This window comes from Equus asinus, chromosome 9, assembly GCF_041296235.1.
Source record: "Equus asinus isolate D_3611 breed Donkey chromosome 9, EquAss-T2T_v2, whole genome shotgun sequence".
In the NCBI taxonomy this organism is placed as follows: Eukaryota; Metazoa; Chordata; class Mammalia; order Perissodactyla; family Equidae; genus Equus; species Equus asinus.
Window position 1 is genome coordinate 57575193 of NC_091798.1, and position 19873 is coordinate 57595065.

At 38.5% G+C, this 19873-nt stretch overlaps 1 long non-coding RNA gene across 1 annotated transcript in view; it reads left to right on the plus strand.

Moving 5' to 3' along the window:
• Positions 1-19661, plus strand: part of LOC106833041 (uncharacterized) — a 34762-nt gene extending 15101 nt beyond the window's left edge. Inside the window, exon 3 of the long non-coding RNA XR_011505895.1 lies at positions 17713-19661. This is a non-coding gene — a long non-coding RNA (uncharacterized lncRNA). The remainder of the gene's footprint in view (positions 1-17712) is intronic.
• The last annotated feature ends 212 nt before the right edge of the window (positions 19662-19873 follow it).

The following is a 19873-nucleotide window of genomic DNA, read 5'->3' on the forward strand; positions in this document are numbered from 1 at the left end:
GAACAGTTAGGAGGTGGTTGCAATTGTCCAGGCAAAGATGATGAGGATCTGGATTAGATGAGGAGTGGTTGGTGGGAATGGAAGGTAGTCCGTGGAGTCATACCTCGTTTAGTTTTCTCTTGTGGATTACCTTGAGTGCTTCTTGTGGGCAGTAGTCATCTCATACTCTGTTGGCCTTACAGTACAATCCTCAGCACATGAATCCCCTATTTCTTATGCCCACAATGCTAAAAGCTGCATTTGCTATAAAACCAATGAAAAGAATCCCAGTGGAGATGACTGCAAAGCATGCGAGCCCTTTAGCATTTGAACTGCTCCAAGATGGGAGGTGAAATTAAGCCCTCTTTTCTGCAGTGTCCCCATGTGGGCAGAATTACCATCATCATTAGTTGGTACTGGAAGCAGTGATCCACAGATGAAAAAAACTTTAGAATTTTTAGGAAAAGCCAGGAGGAAAAAATCAGAATTATTCCCAAAATAATTTTTTAAGGAGGACTCTGACTATTTATCTTTTCATATAAGTGAAACTGAAATATATTAGCAAGTGTTAAAGCAATTTAAGTGTTTTGAGTTCTTAACTGTGTGTCCTTGAAGGCTATAATATTTGTGGTAGGTAATTCCCCTGCTGTAAATCTGTGTTGACAGGTGTAAATTTACACTAATAAATTAATAACACAAGTAAGAAAAACAAACCCCGGCTCCTGGGATGCTGGATTAGCTATAGAACTAACGGTATCAAGAAAACACAGATCACATGCCTTCTGATTGATTTTTTCCTCTTGATTAGACTAAAATGTGTGCAGATGAAATTGTAACACTTGGTATTTTTCTCACCTATGTTTTTTACTTATTAAACTTATTCATCACATCTCTACCATTTCTGTATCTAAAGGTCTGCTTTAAAGGTGAACTAAAAAATTAAACAAATTCACAGTATCTCTCATGAGAGCCGTGGCAGTTTTTCCATTCTCTCTGTGTGCTGTGACACTTTGAACCTTAGCAAGCTGTTTATCTTCTCGTTTCCAGTTTCTAGATTTCTTCTCAAGATTTGTGACAGCTGAGTAAGCGAATATTTTCTTGTTTTGGATCTTCCATACTGCACTTCTTGAATCTTCTTATAAGAAACGATTATATCTTCTTCATCTTTGATCACCTTCAGTTCCTAATAAAATGTCTTGGCACCTATTAGAGTTCATTTAATCTATGCTGGATGAATAAAGACAAATGTCTGTCTTTCTGGGAAAGGGAATAATTGTTTGGGGGATGAGATTGGATGAAAGGGGATATAAGTAAAATAAACTGATATAAATCTTTGAGAAAGTGGGAAAATGCCTGGCATGACATATGATATGTTGAATATTGCATATGTTGAGTTTGCCAAAAACATTACCTTATACGTTATTGCCATTTTGGCATCAATCTTAAGGATTTTTGACTTCTTAAGCACTGAATCAGGAACAATTCTTTTTAAAAACCAATATCCACTTAAAAATTCAGGTTTAGAAGAACAAGTCCTTAAGTACTTCTTTTTTAAAAAGAGAAACCCTACAAAATCTTAATCATAGGTACAGATAGCTATTCCTTGATGGCCCCCATGCATACCTCACATTGTTATATTGTTATCTATGTATAGTAGGTGGGGTTGAACCAGCCAGGGCACCAGTCGTGCCCTTGATCACCTGGGCTGCTCTACCTCTTCAACCTGACTGGACAAGACTCTCCAGCCTTTCCTACTGCTCCTTATTCAATCTACTGTACGAGTTTCCTACTGCTTCTGTAACAACTTACAACAAATTTACTGGCTTAAAATAACTCCCACAGTTCTGTAGATCAAAGTGTTTGTGGGTTCAACTGGGTTCTCTGCTCAGGGTCTAACAAGGCCAAGATCAAGGTGTTGGCCAGGGTGGGCTGTTTTCTGGAGGCTCTGTGGAAGAAGCCATTTCCAATCTCATTCTGATTGTCGGCAGAATCAGTTATTTGCAGTTGTAGGACTGAGATCTTCTTCTCCTTACAGGCTATAAGCCTGCAGCCACTCATTGCTCCAAGGGCCTCCTGCATGGATTCTTTTTCATGTGGCCCCTCCATTGAATTCTTCTCCTGCTTCAAATCTCTCGCACTTCACCTTTGCCTTCTTCTTCCGCCACCAGCCAGAAAATGTTATCTGTTTTTAAGGTCTCATGTGATTACATTGGGCTACCCAGATAGTCAAGGATAATCTCTCCATGTTAAAGTCAACAGGCTAGTAACCTTAATTACATCTGCAAAGTCCCTTTTATCACGTAACAAAACAGTCCCCAGAAACTGTAAATATAAGATATCATATGTGACACATGGTGCTACCAATACCAGTAACATAGCTGAGTGACCCTCAGATGAACTGATACCTTTTGTGCCTGAGCAAGTTCCTGCATGCATATGAAACATGCCCTAAGTTTTGGTCCTCTTATTGTTGGCTACCTGCTTTCTTTGGCTATTAGTCAAATAGAATATCTCTATTTCACAAACTATACTTTAAAATAGACCTAAGGGGAACTCATTGGGGCTATATGCTATATGCATATATGCTATATGCAAAGTGACAGTGTTTCGTTAATGGACTGTTAGCTATAGATATCCTCCATAGAAGACTGAGCAGCCTCTATCTGGCAAAGTTTTCCTTTTTGGGAAGTGTGGTAGACAGAAGTTCTAAGATGGCCCCTTAAAACGTTGCCCTGGTCAGTCTTCTATGGAGTTCCAACAAATTTAACCCTGTGATCTTCCAAATTGTGGGAAGTGCAGGTCGAACACCATACCATCAATCCTAAAATTGCTAAGTAAGAAAAGATTTGAAAATATGGCTTCTGAATGGTATGTTATCATGATGCTATGAAAACTATTGATGCCAAAAATGATTCTGAAGAATTTTTAGACTTTTGAATTGGAAGAGCACTTATACTCAAATTGATTTTCATCCTGGAGAATTAAGGGTTTACTATCTAGTATTTTTTCCCTAAAATGTGTTATTAAGTTGATGGAAACTGAGAATTGAGGAAATAGAGAACATATAGCCACACATCAAAAGTGCCCTAGACAGATATAGGTAGTAAGTATCTATGTTACATATTTTATAAAATCTTGTATAAAATATGTATACGAGATGCTTATTTTATACATTTCTCCCCTATACAATTCTGTTTACCAGGCTTGTTGGTTTGTTTATTTGTTTTAGAATATGTACTTTCCTGGAAGAAAAACATACAATGGTTTGGGATGGGAAAGGAATGTTATAACAGTAAAGAATGCATTAACTAGATTTATTAAAATTTAAAAATAAATGAGGATTGGAGAGTGACCTCAGCATCATGGTAAAGTGAGCTCTTCCCTTAGACTCTCCCCTCTAAGATACAGTGAAAAGGGCATTCATATACCAACAGAGGACATTCACAAAACACAAAAGATATCTGAGAGATCCATGCAGCCATACATCTGAAGGTGGAGGTGCTGGACCCCCTGGAGGAATTGGAAGGAGATAAGGGGTTCTCCTCTCCCTCCTCCAATGGCAAAAACCTAGGGCAAGGGACTAACATGGCTCTGAGAGGAGAGAGAGGAGGGGCTGCCCTCTGCGGGAACTCCTTCACACTTGAAGTTCCCTTACAGCCCATGGGAAAGCCTGATGTAGAGGTGGCTAAGCTATTGTGGGGGTGTTTTCATCATGCCAGCACCCCAGGACAGCAGAAAGTGAGGGAAGAACAAGAATGCCCCTGTGATTGCATAAGTGAAAGAATGTGCTCCTCCCCTTGCCTAGACCTCCAGCTTAGCAGGTCAGCCAGAGCACCCACGCATATGATAGAAAAGCATCAGCTATGAGCAAGCAAGCTGGGGCCACGGTGGGCTCAGAATACACAGCTCTTGCTCTCATCCAGTGTGGGCAGGTGGAAGCTGCAACCAAATATTATCACTATGTGGAGGCACAAATCCATGCCATAAAGGGTATGAAAAAATGTTAATACTCCAGACGAGTAGGAAAATGACAAACACCCAGCAATCAATCCTGAAGGCACAGAAGTTTATTATCTAAATGACAGAGAATTCAAAATAGCTCTCATAAAAAAAACCTTCAATGAGTTCCAAGAAAATACAGATAGACAGTTCAATGAAATCAGGAACTTCTTCACAAAAGAGATTGAAACTATAAAGAAAAAACAATCAGAAATTTGGGAGATGAAAACCACAATGAACGAGATAAAGAAAAATCTGGAGTCTTTAAGCAGCAGAGCTGATATTATGGAGGAGAGAATCAGCAGTCTAGAGGGCAGAAATATAGAAATGTTTCAGATGGAGGAGGAGAGAGAGCTAAGACTAAAAAGAAATGAGGAAATTCTCCAAGAAATATCCTATTCAATTAGGAAATGCAACATAAGGATTATAGGTATTACAGAGGGAGAAGAGAAGGAGAATGGAGCAGAAAGCTTGTTCAAAGAAATAATAGCTGAGAACTTCCCAAACCTGGGTAAGAAGCTGGAAATACAAGTGAAAGAAACTAATAGTTCTCCTAATTATATCACGGTAAAAAGACCTTCTCCAAGCACATAGTAGTAAAGCTTGTAAAAGTCAATGACAAAGAAAAACTATCAAGGGCAGCAAGGCAGAAGAAGATAACTTACAAAGGAACCCCTATCAGGCTTTCAGTGGATTTCTCAGCAGAAACATTACAGGCTAGGAGAGAGTGGAATGATATATTCAAAATTCTGAAAGACAAATCTTTCATCCAAGAAGACTCTATCAAGTGAAAATATCCCTCAGATATGATGGAGAAATAAAAACATTCCAAGATAAACAAAACCTAAGGGAGTTCATTGCCACAAGACACCCCCCCCCCCATAAGAAATGCTCAAGAAGGCCCTCACACCTGAAAAAAAGAACGGGTTTACAAAGCCTTGAGCAAGGAGATAAATAGGTAGACAAAATCAGAAAATGGCAGCTCTCTATCAAAACAGGTTAGCAAAAATTTAATTATAACATTAAAGATAAAAGGAAGGAAAACATGAAAAATAAATATAATCTCATTATTTTAACCACAAACTCACAATACAAGATGTGACTTAGAACTTAGAAGTGGAAGAGGAAAGAGATGGAATTGCCTTAGCCTAAGGAAGTAAGAGGCTATCAGAAAATGGACTATCTCCTCTATGAGTTTTTTTATACAAACCTCATGGTAAGCACTAAATAAATAATCAGAACAGAGACACAAATGATGAAGAAAAAGAAAACTAAAAAACCTATAATAGAGAACTACCAAACTGAATTGGTAGTCCAAAATACACAGGATGAGAAACAAAGGAAATGCAGAAGAACTGGAAAATGAGCGATAAAATGGCAGCATTAAGCCCTCATATATCAATAATCACTCTAAATGTAAATGGATTGAATTCTCCAATCAAAAGACACAGATTGGCAGGATGGATTAAAAAACAAGATACAACAATATGCTGCCTCCAGGAAACACATCTCAGTTCTAAAGACAAACACAGGTTCAAAGTGAAGGGCTGGAAGATGATACTCCAAGCTAATGGCAAACAAAAGAAAGCAGGTGTTGCCATACTTATATAAGACAAAGTAGACTTCAAGACAAAACAGGTAATGAGAGACAAAGAGGTGCAGTATCTAATAAAAGGGACACTCCACCAAGAAGACATAACACTTATAAATATCTATGCACCCAACACAGGAGCATCAAAGTACAGAAAGCAAACCTAACAATTTATTAACAAACCATAAGGAGATATTAACAACAAAATAATAGGGACCTTAACACCCCACTTGCATCAAATCAATGGATAGATCATCCAGACAAAAAGTCAAGAAGGACATAGTGGATTTAAATGAAAAAATGGACCAGATGGACTTAATAAATATATATAGAACACTCCATCCTAAAGCAACAGAATGCACATTCTTCTCAAATGCACGTGGGATATTGTCAAGGATAGACCATATGTTGGGAAACAAGGCATGCCCCAATAAATTTAAGAAGATTGAAATCATATTGAGTACCTCTTCTGAACATAGGGCTATGAAACTAGAAATCAACTACAAGGGAAAAGCTGGGAAAGTGACAAAAATGTGGAAACTAAACAACATGCTACTGAACAACCAATGGGTCATTGAAGAAATTAAATGAGAAATAAAATAATATCTGGAGACAAATTAGAATGAAAATACACCATACCAACTCATATGGGATGCAGCAAAAGCAGTCCTCAGAGGGAAATTCATCGCAATACAGGTTCACCTTAAGAAACAAGAAAAACCTCAAACAAGCAATCTTAAACTATGCCTAACATAATTAGAAAAAGAACAAAGCCCAAAGTCAGCAGAAGGAGAGAAGTAATAAAAACTAGAGCAGATGTAAATGAAATTGAAACCAAAAAAACAGTAGAAAGAATCAATGAAACAAAGAGCTGGTTCTTGAGAAAATAAACAAAATTGACAAACCCTTAGCCAGACTCACTAGGAAAAATAGAAGTCTGAAAGAAATAAAATTAGAAATAAAACATGCGAAATTACAATGGATACCACAGCAATACAAAGCATTATAAGAGAATGCTATGAAAACCTATATGCCAACAAATTGGACAATCTAGAAGAAAAGGATGAATTCTTAGACTCATACAACCTCCAAAAACTGAACCAAGAAGAAATAGAGAATCTGAATAGACCAATCACAAGTAAATAGATTCAAACAGTAATCAAAAACTTCCCATAAAATAAAAGACCAGGACCAGATGGCTTCTCAGGAGAATTCTATCCATCATTCAAAGAGGATTTAATACCTATCTTTCTCAAACTATTCAAAAAATTGAGAAAGACAGAACACTCCCTACCACATTCTATGAGGCCAACATCACCGTGATACCAAAGCCAGACAAGGACAACACAAAGAAGGAAAATTACAGGCCAATATCACTGATGAACATAGATGCAAAAGTCCTCAACAAAATATCAGCAAACTGAATACAGCAATACATTAGAAAGATCATACACCATGATCAAGTGGGATTTATACTAAGGACACAGGGATGGTTCAATATCTGCAATCAATAAATGTGATACACCACATTAACAAAATGAGGAATAAAAACCAGATGGTCACCTCAATAGATGCAGGGAAAGCATTTGACAGGATCCAACATCCACTTATGATAAAAACTCTCAAAAAAATGTGTATAGAAGGAAAGTACCTCAACATAATAAAGGCCATATCTGACAAACCCACTGCCAACATCATACTCAACAGTGAAAAACTAAAGCCATCCCTCTGAGAACAGGAACAAGACAAGGATGCCCACTCTCACCACTCCTACTCAACGTAGTAGTGGAGGTTTTGGCCAGAGCAATTAGGCAAGAAAAAGAAATAAAAGGTATCCAAATTGGCAATGAAGAAGTGAAACTCTCACTGTTTGCAGACAACATGATTTTATATATAAAAAAACCCTAAAGAATCCATCAGAAAACTATTAGAATTAGTCAACAACTACAGCAAAGCTGCAGAGTACAAAATCAACTTTCAAAAATCAGTTGCATCTCTATACTCTAATAATGAACTAACAGAAAGAGAACTCAAGAATACAAACACATTTACAATCACAAAAAGAATAAAATATCTAGGAATAAATATGACCAAGGAGGTGAGAGACCTATACAATGAAAACTGTAAGACATTATTGAAAGAAATCGATGATGACATAAAGAAATGAAAAGATATTCCGTGCACATGGATTGGAAGAATAAATATAGTTAAAATTTCCATACTATCTAGAACAATCTACAGATTCAATGCAATCCCAATCAGAATCCCAATGAGGTTCTTCATGGAAATAGAACAAAGAGCCCGAAAATTTCTATGGGGCAACAAAAGACCCCCAATAGCTAAAGCAATCCTGAGAAAAAAGAACAAAACTGGAATCATCCCAATCCCTGACTTCAAAATATACTACAAAGCTACAGTAATCAAAAGAGCATGGTACTGGTACAAAAACAGATACACAGATCAATACAATAGAATTGAAAGCCCATAAATAAAACCACACATCTATGGGCAGCTAATCTTTGACAAAGGAGCCAAGAATATACAATGGAGAAAGGAAAATCTCTTCAATAGTGGTGTTGGGAAAAATGAACAGCCACATGCAAAAGAATGAAAGTAGACCATTATCTTTCACTTCTGTCTATCCTCTCTAAGAAGATCAAAGACTTGAAGGCAAGACCTAAAACCATAAAACTCATAGAAGAAAATATAGGCAGTACACTCTGACATTGGTCTTGGAAGGATCTTTTTGAATACCATGTCTATTCAGACAAGGGAAACAAAAGAAAAAATAAACAAGTGGGACTTAATCAGACTAAAGAGCTTCTGCAAGGCAAAGGAAGCCATGAAGAAAATGAAAAGACAACCCACCAACTGGGAGAAAATATTTGCAAATCATATATCCAACAAGGGGTTAATCCCTATAATAAAGGACTCACACAACTCAACAACAAGAGAACAAACAACCTGATCAAAACATGGGCAGAGGGTGCGAACAGACATTTTTCCACAGAAGACGTACAGATGGCCAATAGGCACATGAAAAGATGTTCAGCATCACTAGTCATCAGGGAAATGCAAATCAAAACTACACTAAGATATCGCCTTACAATCGTTAGAATGGCTATTATCACCAAGACAAAAATAACAAATGTTGGAGAGGATGTGGAGAAAAGGGAACCCTCATACAGTGCTGGTGGGAATGCAACCTGGTGCAGCCACTATGGAAAACAGTATGGAGATTTCTCAAAAAATAAAAAATAGAAATACCATATGACCCAGCCATCCCATTACTGGGTATTTATCCAAAGAACTTGAAATCAACAATTCACAGAGACTTTTGTACTCCTTTGTTCATTGCAGCGTTATTCACTATAGCCAAGAAGTGGAAGCAACCCAAGTGTCCATAAACTGATGATTAGGTAAAGAAGATGTGATATATATGGAATACTACTCAGCCATAAAAAAGACAAAAATTGTCCCATTTGCAGAAACATGGATGGACCTTGAGGATATTATGTCAAGTGAAATAAGCCAGACAGAGAAAGACAAATGCCATATGATTTCACTCATATGTGGAAGATAAACTAACACACAAAGAGAACAGTTTAGTGGTTACCAGAGGGGAAGGGAGTTGGGGGTTGGGCACAAGGGGTGAAGGGGAACATTTATATGGTGACTAACAAATAATAATGTACAACTGAAATTTCACACTGTTATAAACTATTATGACCTCAATAAAAATAAATAAATAAATGAATAAATAAATAAACAAATAAACGGGAAGTGGTATAATATGGATGATTGAATACTGACCTGAGAAGAAATTTCCATACGTAACTTTTGATGACATTCTCTAATATTATGACCATTGATGAGATACTGTATTCTGCTTTATTTTTTATTTCTGGGTCTTTAACATGGGGATGATGTAATTTTCTCTACATTTACCCTGTGAGACCACTTGTAAGAGCGGTGCTGGTTGGTGCTTACTTAATGCACTGAACTTCTTTGTAGGGCACCTTTAAAGCACTATTTTGATTAATTCTGAATTGACTGTATTCCTGAGTTTTGGAAATCAAATTTTAACGTGAACTTGCAAACAGGCTCAGGGCTTCACTCTAATTCGTATTCCAGCAACCCTCACTGAAGCAGGATGCAGAGTCAAGCTGTTGCCATGAAGATTGTTTCAAGAGCTCAGAAATCCTCCAGGAAGCCCTTTATCACTGCTTTTCAAAGAGGCCTTTGTTCTTCTCTTCTCCTGTTTCCTGCAAAGGGAGTGGTGTCCAATACTGGGGGACATGGTGAGGCCAAGAAGGACCCGAGGACTCCTCTGGGACTAGGATCTTCTAAGCTGTGAAATCTGCCATTCTGATCACTATCCTTTCTTCCTTTGCACCCCATCACATTGTAATAAATGCTACTATTTTGTAAAACTTTACTACATAATAAAACGTGCTTTTTATTTCTAGAGGACTGAGCTCCCAGGTCTATTGGCATTTGTTTTGTTTTAAGTCTTCTGTGTAAAAGTCCATCAAATTATCATTAAAGTAGCATTTTTGGACTATGTTATCTTTTTGGAGATCTTAATTGACTTAAAATTTTCCTTATTAACGGGTACCAAAAAGAGTCCTGATCAAAGTCCATAAAGTTGACTTTTATTTCAAGTACGTTACGCTTAAAATTTTTTTTTCCTCTGAAAGGTAGGGGCCAGAGATGAAATAGTAAAAAATCCCCAAAGTTTGTGTTAAAATTACTTATTACAGATATGAATGTAGATCCAAAGTTAGTACATGGATTTAATGTATTTTTAGTAAAGTTAGGAATAAAAATCACATCATGTATTTCATCTTATTTGAAGTGACTGGGAATTGCCATTTTCCTTTTGAAAGGAAATATAGAAGCTTTTCAATTTCACAGCATTCTTGGGGAAACATAGCTGTCCTATTAAATAGGCGACATGGAAAAAGAGAAAATAAGAAGATTTTTAAGGAGGCTAAAGGAGGCAGACTTTCTCAGACATATTTATATTCAATCCAATAGACCATAAGATTTTCTTCTGAAAAGAATATTAATCTTGGTCTATGTATGTTATCAAACTAGAGTGTGAGTGCATGCTGGGGGGAGCATGGATGTATATGAAAGTGTGTGAAACCACAGAATAAACTGAATTCTTATTCTTAAAGTCTGTGTGTATATATATGTACACACACGCAATGAGATAGATAGAAGCTAAATTTGTATTTATTTTTAAGATAAAACATTAGAGTTCAAGGACATTTACAGCTTATAGGGAAGCAAGTCTGACCCATGAAGTATGTATTTGTTCTTCTCTGAAGTGAGGGCTTTTTCAACAGCAAACCTTGAGAATGCTGATGCACGATCAGGAAATTAGTGTTTGGACAAGAAATAAACAATATGTTCTTTTATGGTCTGAAAAGGTAAAAAATACTTGGCTTCAGGTATTTAGAAATAGTGCACAGATCCAGGCTTACACTAAGATAACCATTTTCCCATTTTCAATTATTTGAGGATATAAAAGCAAAACAAATAAATACCATTGTTGAATACCTGCTATGTACAAGCCAGAACTGTATGTAGGGAAGTGGCCAGGACAGGCAGCATTCACGGGCATGTAGGGCAGGCCTTGGTCAAGCTTCTGGGGAGCAGGAAATGTCTAGCCGGTGGATAGAACACAATGTCCCACAGCATATTGAAACTGGCAAGTGGGTACAGGAGGTTTCTTAGCAAGTCAGAGTCCTCAGGCTGGTCTAGAAGAGGCAAAAAGAGTATATTGACACACATGTGGAACAAAGTAGTGAAATGTCCAGGAGGAAGCATTTGGAGAACATTAAGGAGGTCTGGGTGCGGGTAGGAAAACTGAGTCCTCAGGAGCTGGAAAAAGTGACTGGCAAGACTTCTAGTTTAGAGGACTCGAGGTCCAGGGCATATCATCAACCTGGGATTCAGTATGTGGGAACCTACCAGGGATCTGGGATAAAGCCTGTTTATGGTTTGCAGGAGTCTGCTTGCTTGAATGGGGTTGGGGTGAGGTTGACAGCAAGCATAATCTAATGCTGATCCCTCAGGACTGACCTGAGTGGCTCATGACAGTTATCCTCTCTAAGAAGGGGACTGATTCCAGGATGCAGAATAGGGAAGAAAATGCAAACAGTGCTCATATAGCCTCAGGTGAGGAATAAGGAAAGTCACTGGCACTTCTCCAATTGTTATGCAGGTGCAAAAATTATTTAATTTTCTCTTTCTGTCTTGAATGAATATGCTACCTATTTGGTGGCATAACACATAAACACATTCAAATTAAGTGTCGATACATAATTTAATGTTTTAATCAATGTACTATTAAACAATTTGAATTTGCAAAGGAATTTTGGAAACAGAATCCAACTTTAAGCCTGGCAGGAAATTAATATTTGGACAAGGAATACTAGAGCATTCTAATGTGGCATATACTCAGATTTAGAATAAGACTATGCTATTTTTCAAACCATTCTAGGGATATAAAAGCTAATCTAGTTAGAATGAGAATATTAAATTAAAAATAAGCTCCTTGGAATGGAATTCAGACCTTCCATATAGGCCTGGGGGATGAAGTGCAGTCAGCAGTGCCCTGTGGGAACCAGGACCTGCGTTGACACAGAGAGAGTTGGAGACTCTGGTTCAGCAAGGACAGAAGGTGCAGTAAGAGCCTTGGAAAACGAGACTCTCTGACAGTTCTCTTTAAACCTCCACTGGGAGTAGGCATGCACTTGCTTATGCTAGATTAGAGCTTTGTGTGTGAATCAGGATCAGAACACAAAATACCCCCCTTCGCCTGCTGCTCTTGGGGTTAGCCTGCTGCCTGCTCACATGAGCCTCTGTTTTGTCCATGCCTGGCAATAGCTGCTTGGAACCTCGCCTCTGGCAGCTGATGATTTCAAGTATCCAGACCTGTCACGATGCTCTCCAGGAGAGCCATCAGGCTGTCATCATCTATTAGGCAGTCCCCGGCTGACACACGGGGCCTTTCACTGAGTGCCCTTCTCTCTTAAGCTTTTGAATTGCATCTTTTGATAGGAGTTGAAGAAACAAGTTCAGAATCCAAATTGAGGCATTCGGTCGCTCTCCTACCCACTTGGCCTAATTTCTTTGGTCACTATTTTTCAGTTTGGGCAAAGTTTGTATGGTTTTGACAATTTCAAGACCTTAGATGCAACCACTGATTTCTTCAGAAGGACTGTTTCATGGGACACGAAAGTGGAGCAGCTGGGTGCTTTCTTCTCATACTCATCATTGCCAAGGAAATGAAAAGACCAAGGGTTTAAGAAAACTGGATGAAGCTAATCTTTCTTTCTCTGGACCCAGCTCAAGCCCACTCCATTCTTCAGCAGAAGAATGTCAGGTTCTGCCTCTGAGGTGCTTCTCTTGCCATTGATGGGGTGACACGACCATACCCTTGCCAGAAACTAAGACACGCTTGACCTCAGCATGTATGAGTTACAGGAGTTACTATGACCCAAATCTCTTCTTGCTATTACTCTGCTACTTAACTGTGGCCCTGTTGTGATAACTAGGATTCAACCTTGTTAACTGTTTTGATAAGACGATTTCGCTCTCCTGCTTTTCTGGGTGCCCCTATCTTTGTTCTTGACTATATATGCATGTTTCTATAATTAGAGTCCAATATGCTTGTGTAGTAAGTGTTTATTCATGACTATCCTTTAACCATTTTGCCTTCTTTGGTAACCACATCCCAAATTTCTTCAGGGTCCATGCCTTCCCCACTTGCAAGGATGGAATACATCATCTAGTTTTAAATCATTCATGTTTCACTAGCCCTTGTCATGGGTTCAAGGCTAGGTATGTGACTCAAGCAGTTTCTATCAGACTGAAAATGAGAGCACTTTTGTCAGCTCTACCAGGAAATGCATGCTTTTAGTTTTTGCAGGCTAAGGTTTAAGAAGCTGTAAGGTCTAAGGTCTGGAGCTGTAGCAACCATTTTATGGGTCATTGAGGGTAATTGTGTTAAAAAACATGCAGAGGAGAGCAGAGCCACAGTAGCACTGACAGATGGAGAACATCTGGTGACATAATTTGAGTCCTTTCAAGCAGTCATCTCTTAAGCTGACTCTGTGTCAGTCTATTCTCTACTTTGCTTAAACAAGTTTGTATTGGATTTTCTGTATCTTGAATTTTAAAAAACAGTGATAGAGTTTCAGTCTAATGGTTGGGCTTGGCACTTGCTGACAGCGTTCTTGATATCATCTGTGACCTGGGTCTCTGGTCATCTCCAACCACCTTCATATTTTCTGTGCTGGGTTTATCCCTTGTTGGAACATGCTGATATATCATATTCAATCCTGATGCTCTTTTATAGTCTGGATGAAATTCCAAGATATAGCAACTGTGTTTTTTTCCCTCATGTATTTTAGGAAAGCTTAATGACTCAACAAATAAATTATCTCTTCAATAACTCAAAATGGGGAGGCTTCAAGGAATTTCACATAACTGACCCCTGGATACATAAATATATTAAGGTCAGTGGCTCATTAGTTTTTCTTTTTCCATTGTGGACATTGTTATATCATTTTACTTTCTTTGATAGTGACCCTTGTGGCATTCTACTTTGCTGGTAACTGCTCATAAAAGGAAGAGATGATGAAAGCAATTTCTGTAATAGATTTTATTATAATGGGATCAGAATGGCAGGGAAGGCAAAGAAGTAGTTAGAGGCAAGGCAGCCCCATGGTTCTCATTACCATGCATCTTGTGGTTTTCTGAGAAACTAAAGATAACCTGAGAAGTAGGATTTAAACAGCGCATATTGAGATCTCTAAACTCTTGACTTCAGTCATACAATGAAACAGAAACAGACCTAGGCACGTTCTCCTGTAGACCATGGACTGTGTGAGAATGGAGGTTGGTTCGGGGCATTGTACTGAAGCCCAATCTGTGTTCCAAACTCAGAGCCAACCTTAAGACTTTTAGGAATAGTGAAAATGCCCTGTGGGAAAAGTTCCTCTTCTACTCCTGGTGGTATACAATACCTCTTTTAATTATACCCTTTTAATTAGGACTTTCCCCCAAGTCTTCTTTTTTATGGCTCATTCTGTGCTAAAGGGATACAGATGTCTCATGGGTTAAAACAAAACAAAATCTAACTCCTCCACAGCAAATTGAGAAGCAAGTTAAGTCCTCCTCATTTTTTGACCCTCTCTTTCTTTGATTGCTTCCAACTATCCTTCTCTTCCTTTCTACTAAGGTTCTCCCCTTGCTTTTTGATTCTGATCCATTACGTAAAACATTTCAGCCTTGGTGCTAAGAAAGTAGCTAGGAAAGAAACTCACAATATGAGGGACAAAGAGGTTCCTGGGGTAAGAGGGGTGACAAAGAGTTGAGGCTCTTAATTTGGAAAGTCTTCATAGACAAGGTAAAATATAAACAGTTTTGAAAAAAGGAGTGTCATCATGAACTAGTAGAGAAAATGTAAGGGTTACTTGGAAGGTGGGCCAGCTGGAGAAGAGAGTCCACATTTGTCAGTTAGATTAGATTCACAAAGATTAGTAGTGACTGTTTTTTAAGAAAGAATTTATTAAACACTAGAATGTTAGTATGCTAACGTAACACATTAAACACTGGTATGGTGCTTTGTGGTCATCAAGGACTCAGCCTCCCATCAATCTTTTGCCATCTAAGGGCATGGCTTCCATTCTCAAAGGTATTACCTCTTGGTCCAAAATGACTCCTGAAGCTCCAGTCATCAAATCTGTTTTGTAGTCAGAAAGGACAGAGGCTTTTTCCAAGTCGAGTGGGTTTCCTTTAAGCAGTTTTTCCAGAATTTCCCTCGCAAGACTTCTGCTTATCTCATTGTCCAGAGCTTGGTCACATGGTCACAATTAGCTGCAGGAGTGTCTGGGAAATGTCTTTTAGCTGGTTGCATTGACACCTCAAGTAAAATCTGGGTTTTGTAACTAAGGAAGGATGAGAGAATGGCTCTTAGGTAGCAACTTGTAGTCACTGCTACAAAAATCCTTCAAACCTGTGGTTGCTTCTTTCAGACTCACTAAGTTGTTAGAAGCTTTATAGTCTTACAAGGAATATGTTTCTTCTTATTTTCAAAGTAAGAATTGGTTAGGGAGAGTCTGAGTAAGAGTATTGGCCTTGGGTATAATGACGTGGGTATAAGAGGATGGAAACTGTAATTTCTGAGAAGGAGTTTATAGGATTCGATTATGAGTAAAGTATGAAAGGAGGTAAAAACAAGATTTTAAAGTCTTGGGCCCTTATATATGACAAAAATGGTCAAACAGGAGTTAGAAAGGGATGAGAAGCGCACAACAGAAGATCTGAGTTTATTTAACACTGAAAAATTTGAGGTAGATTTCAAATGTAGGCTTATGTTACCGGATGAGGGTGGGGAGAAGGCATGGAGTAAAGTAAATAATGAGCTGTGTTTAGAAGTAAAACCAGTGCATTTTATCACTGAGGTTGGCCACCTGGTTGACAGGCAAGTCATATAAAGTAAATGGGTAAAGAGGAACGCTTGTAACACAATAGGGAATGTTGAGAATTGTAGGAACTAATTGAAAGGGGCAGCTGCTGCTTGGCTGCAGTCAATTATTATCGTCACAGGAATCCAGCTTAGATCATCTACTTTTTCAAGGGAAGACAGAAATCCAGATTTTTACTAAACCTTTCAGATTTAAAAACCATTGTGCAGGGCAAGCAAATATGTCTAAGGCTGGATTTGTCCAATGGACCAGTTTGCAACTTTTGATCTAATTCAGCATCTCTATTTTGCTAAGACTTGGAGAGATCTAATGACTTACCCACAGTCACATAGCTCATCGATAGTAGAGCTGGGACAAGAACCTTGCCCCTTGACTCCCATTTCTTTCTCCTGCCCCACATTCTGAGTAGGTTTTTGATCGAGCTAAGGAAGTCATGGGGAGCCATTTGGTGGAAAGGAATAATAAGGGGAATTAGGCACTTCACATGAGGTTTGCAGTTAACTCTCAAAGTACCTGGCACAGTGCTTAGCATTCAGGAGGCATCAGTCAGTGTTAGCTCAATCTCTATGTGAATTGTTAAAATCATGTAAGTTAATGAACAAAATAGAGGGACAGGAAAAGAAGCAAATGAGTCATTATCAAACCTTGGGGAGCCCCCATAATTAACAATGGAAGCAAGATAATGAATTAGCAAAGAGAGCGTCCAAGGAGCAGTCAGAAGCAGCCAGGATTGCTTTGTGAATCTCTTGCCTTTACCTTTGCCCTAATTACAGCTTTAAGCTCTAAATGTTTTAATTTGAGGATAATTTCCAGCCCTTTAATAAATTACTTTCCAATTATATTGCTGCCTTAAACTTATAGCCCCATAAGAAAGTGTGGTCTTCAGAGAACATTTCTTTTCCTCTTAGTAGAAATTAGATAGATTGATTAATTTTGGCTTAAATTTCTAAAAATGTGCAGTTGTATCTTGAGATTATCCCACTATTAGTGGTTAAGTGTCTCCAGAATAAGTAATTGTTGTCATTAAAAAAATAGTTTCACCAGAAGAAATGTCCTTTGAAAATCCCCTTTTTGTTATAAATGTGTCCTTATGTGTCGCCAAAATTTGCTGGATTCTCTCAATATCATAGATCACAGGGTAATAATTTTTGAGGTGACCAATTCTGTTCTAGGTTTTAATGTGCATAGTGAAGTGAATTTTTAAGACACTATTTAAAGTTCTGAGGAGAGAAGTCCCTGGAAACTAGAATTTTTGATTTGGTGCTCATGTTAGAATCTTGACTAGTGAACACAATGGAAAGACCTTGGGGATCTGGTGGATTCTCCTTAAGCAATTTATCTCAGAACTAACTGCTTTTAGCAGTGGATTTTGCTTACAGTAGTAATGGCCTATATTTATAATTTGTTCTCTTGGCAATTATCTCAACAGAACTGAAGCACCTCAAGGTCACTGGGGCTAGACAAATGTTACATACTGGTAACTCTCGCATATTTGATTGGATTTATCATTCCAATACCCCAATTTAAGATGCCGAGAAGAGCTGGAATGCGGTCACTAAAAAGAGGAAAAAAAAATGTCTGTTAATCTTCTGAAGTTTAACCATGCCCTTATGCTTTTTTTTCTTCTCTTTTTAGTTCCAAGGCACATATAAAATGCCTACAGATCTCAACAAGAAAACGGGATGTTTCTCTGCTATCAGCTAAAGCTGCTGTGACCATAAAACGAAAAAATCACCTATTGTCTCCTTGCTCATAAAGAATGCCCACTAAAATTGGTCCAGTATCTTATCTCTCCATCCAGACAGTGCTTGTTGCTAAATACACAGCCTGTTTTTACAGTCTTCACTGAACTCTGGTTTCCGCCATTTTCAGTGGGGGGAAAATTTGTATGAAAAGTTCATAAGTAATGTGCAAATGGGCTATATTTTTGCAACTTGCTTTCATTGTCATCTGGGATCCATCGAGATTCTTCTGGGGAGACTGAACACCGTTCTGTGCTGCTAGTCTGGAGGAGTGAGGAGAGAAAGCATGACCCTACCACTTGGATGGGAGTTTCTGACATTGCAAGGGCAAAGATTCTGAACATCAAAGATATCCTTGATCATAGATCTTTGAAAGCAACTCTAAAACTTTCAGAATGGACAAAAAGAGGCCTTTCCCATCTCCACTGAGTCCTGAGAAATAAGATGTATATTTGAGATGCAGCAAGAAAGACTTTAGATTCTTAACTTTTGGGAAGGTCACATACCCCTTTGATAATTAGATAAAAATTATGAACATTTTTCACAGAAAAAATATCCATAAAGACACATACATAGAATTTTGAAAACTTGAGGGTTGATTTATAAAAACTTGAAAGTGTTTGTTCCCTGAATACTTCTCTGGATTGTTTAGGGGTCCTGGACCCCAGGTTAAGAATCCCTGGAACTCTGAGGACAATTATGGAAATCTACCTTGACATCTCTGTCAAGCTGTGTTCCCCAGCTACACTTACCTATCTTATATGCAGGGAGATGTTAAGAGTAATAACCTGTGTTATGTGCCTTTTGTGTCAATCTGCCAATTCAGGAGCTCCATCTTCTGCAAAATCCTTTTCCCTCCCCCCACGTAATTATGTCTGAAAGTCCCCGAGACATTTCTGTTGTGTTCATGAACAAACCCAGACAGTGGTCACATGACGTCCTCTGGGTCCTGATGCCTTTGCTGGACACTGATACCCTCTCTGTTGGATGTCTCTTGCTCCTCTGAGCACTGCCACCTCTGTTAGGCACCAGTGCTCAGCCTGCACATCATTGCCACTTTTGCTGGGGTCCATGGTTTTCTCCTTCTGTTGAAGCATTGGAGCCCTAGAGGGGCCAGGCATGCTCTCTATTCTCCAGAATTTCACTGATTTCAGGTACTCTGCTGTCAGGGAGAATGCTTTTCTCTCTTTTGTGTTACTGTTATTACCATTAGATGGTTTCTAGTGAGTTCTGATTTGATGGTCTTTAGCAAGATACATCTTTAACCTTTCTTTTCAATTCCTCCCTCCTTGGGGTGAAGGGCAAACCCAAGTGACCCCAGATTGTACTCAGAATCCTCAGTCCTCTCCCATGAATGAAGTTTGTCTCTGGTCCAGTGTCGTTTTTCTGACTCACTCTCCCTTTGGGAGCTCCTCATGCAAATGCCATTCCAGGGGCCTGCCTCCTCCCCTCCATTGAGGATGCTCAGAACTGGGGCTCAGCAAGAAATGGACTCAGCATAGATTTAAACGAGGAAATTCAAGAACATCAATATTTAAGAATAATGTAGACAATAGTGTGACCTTTGGGGCTTAGACATAATATTTTAGGGGCTATTTTGAAGAGGTCTTCCAGATCTCAGTGGTGTCCCTCCAAAGATGAGCTCTTTATAATTCTACTCTGTCCTATATCCAAGCCAGTGCAGTACTGTGAAAAATGGCATTAACAAAATTCTAGGCTCTTACTGGAAACAAGCTCCTTCTTTCTTGTAAATAAGTCTATACAACACCTGTAATAAGTTAGAGTCAGAATGATCTTTCTGTCATGATTCCATTTTTTTATACAACTCATGTACCTCAAACTCCGCAGGAGTCAATAAAATATGATTCTGAAATAATACTGAATTTTAAAGCTTAGTATGCAGTGTGTGGAAAAAATGCCTCACCATTTTTCTTGCTGTCATTTGAAGGTATAGGTGTAGATTCATCACAATATTGGAAACACATTTTGAAAATGCCAATATCTCCATCAGTTATAGATTTGTCATAATTAATGCTGACAGCTCCTGCTGTACT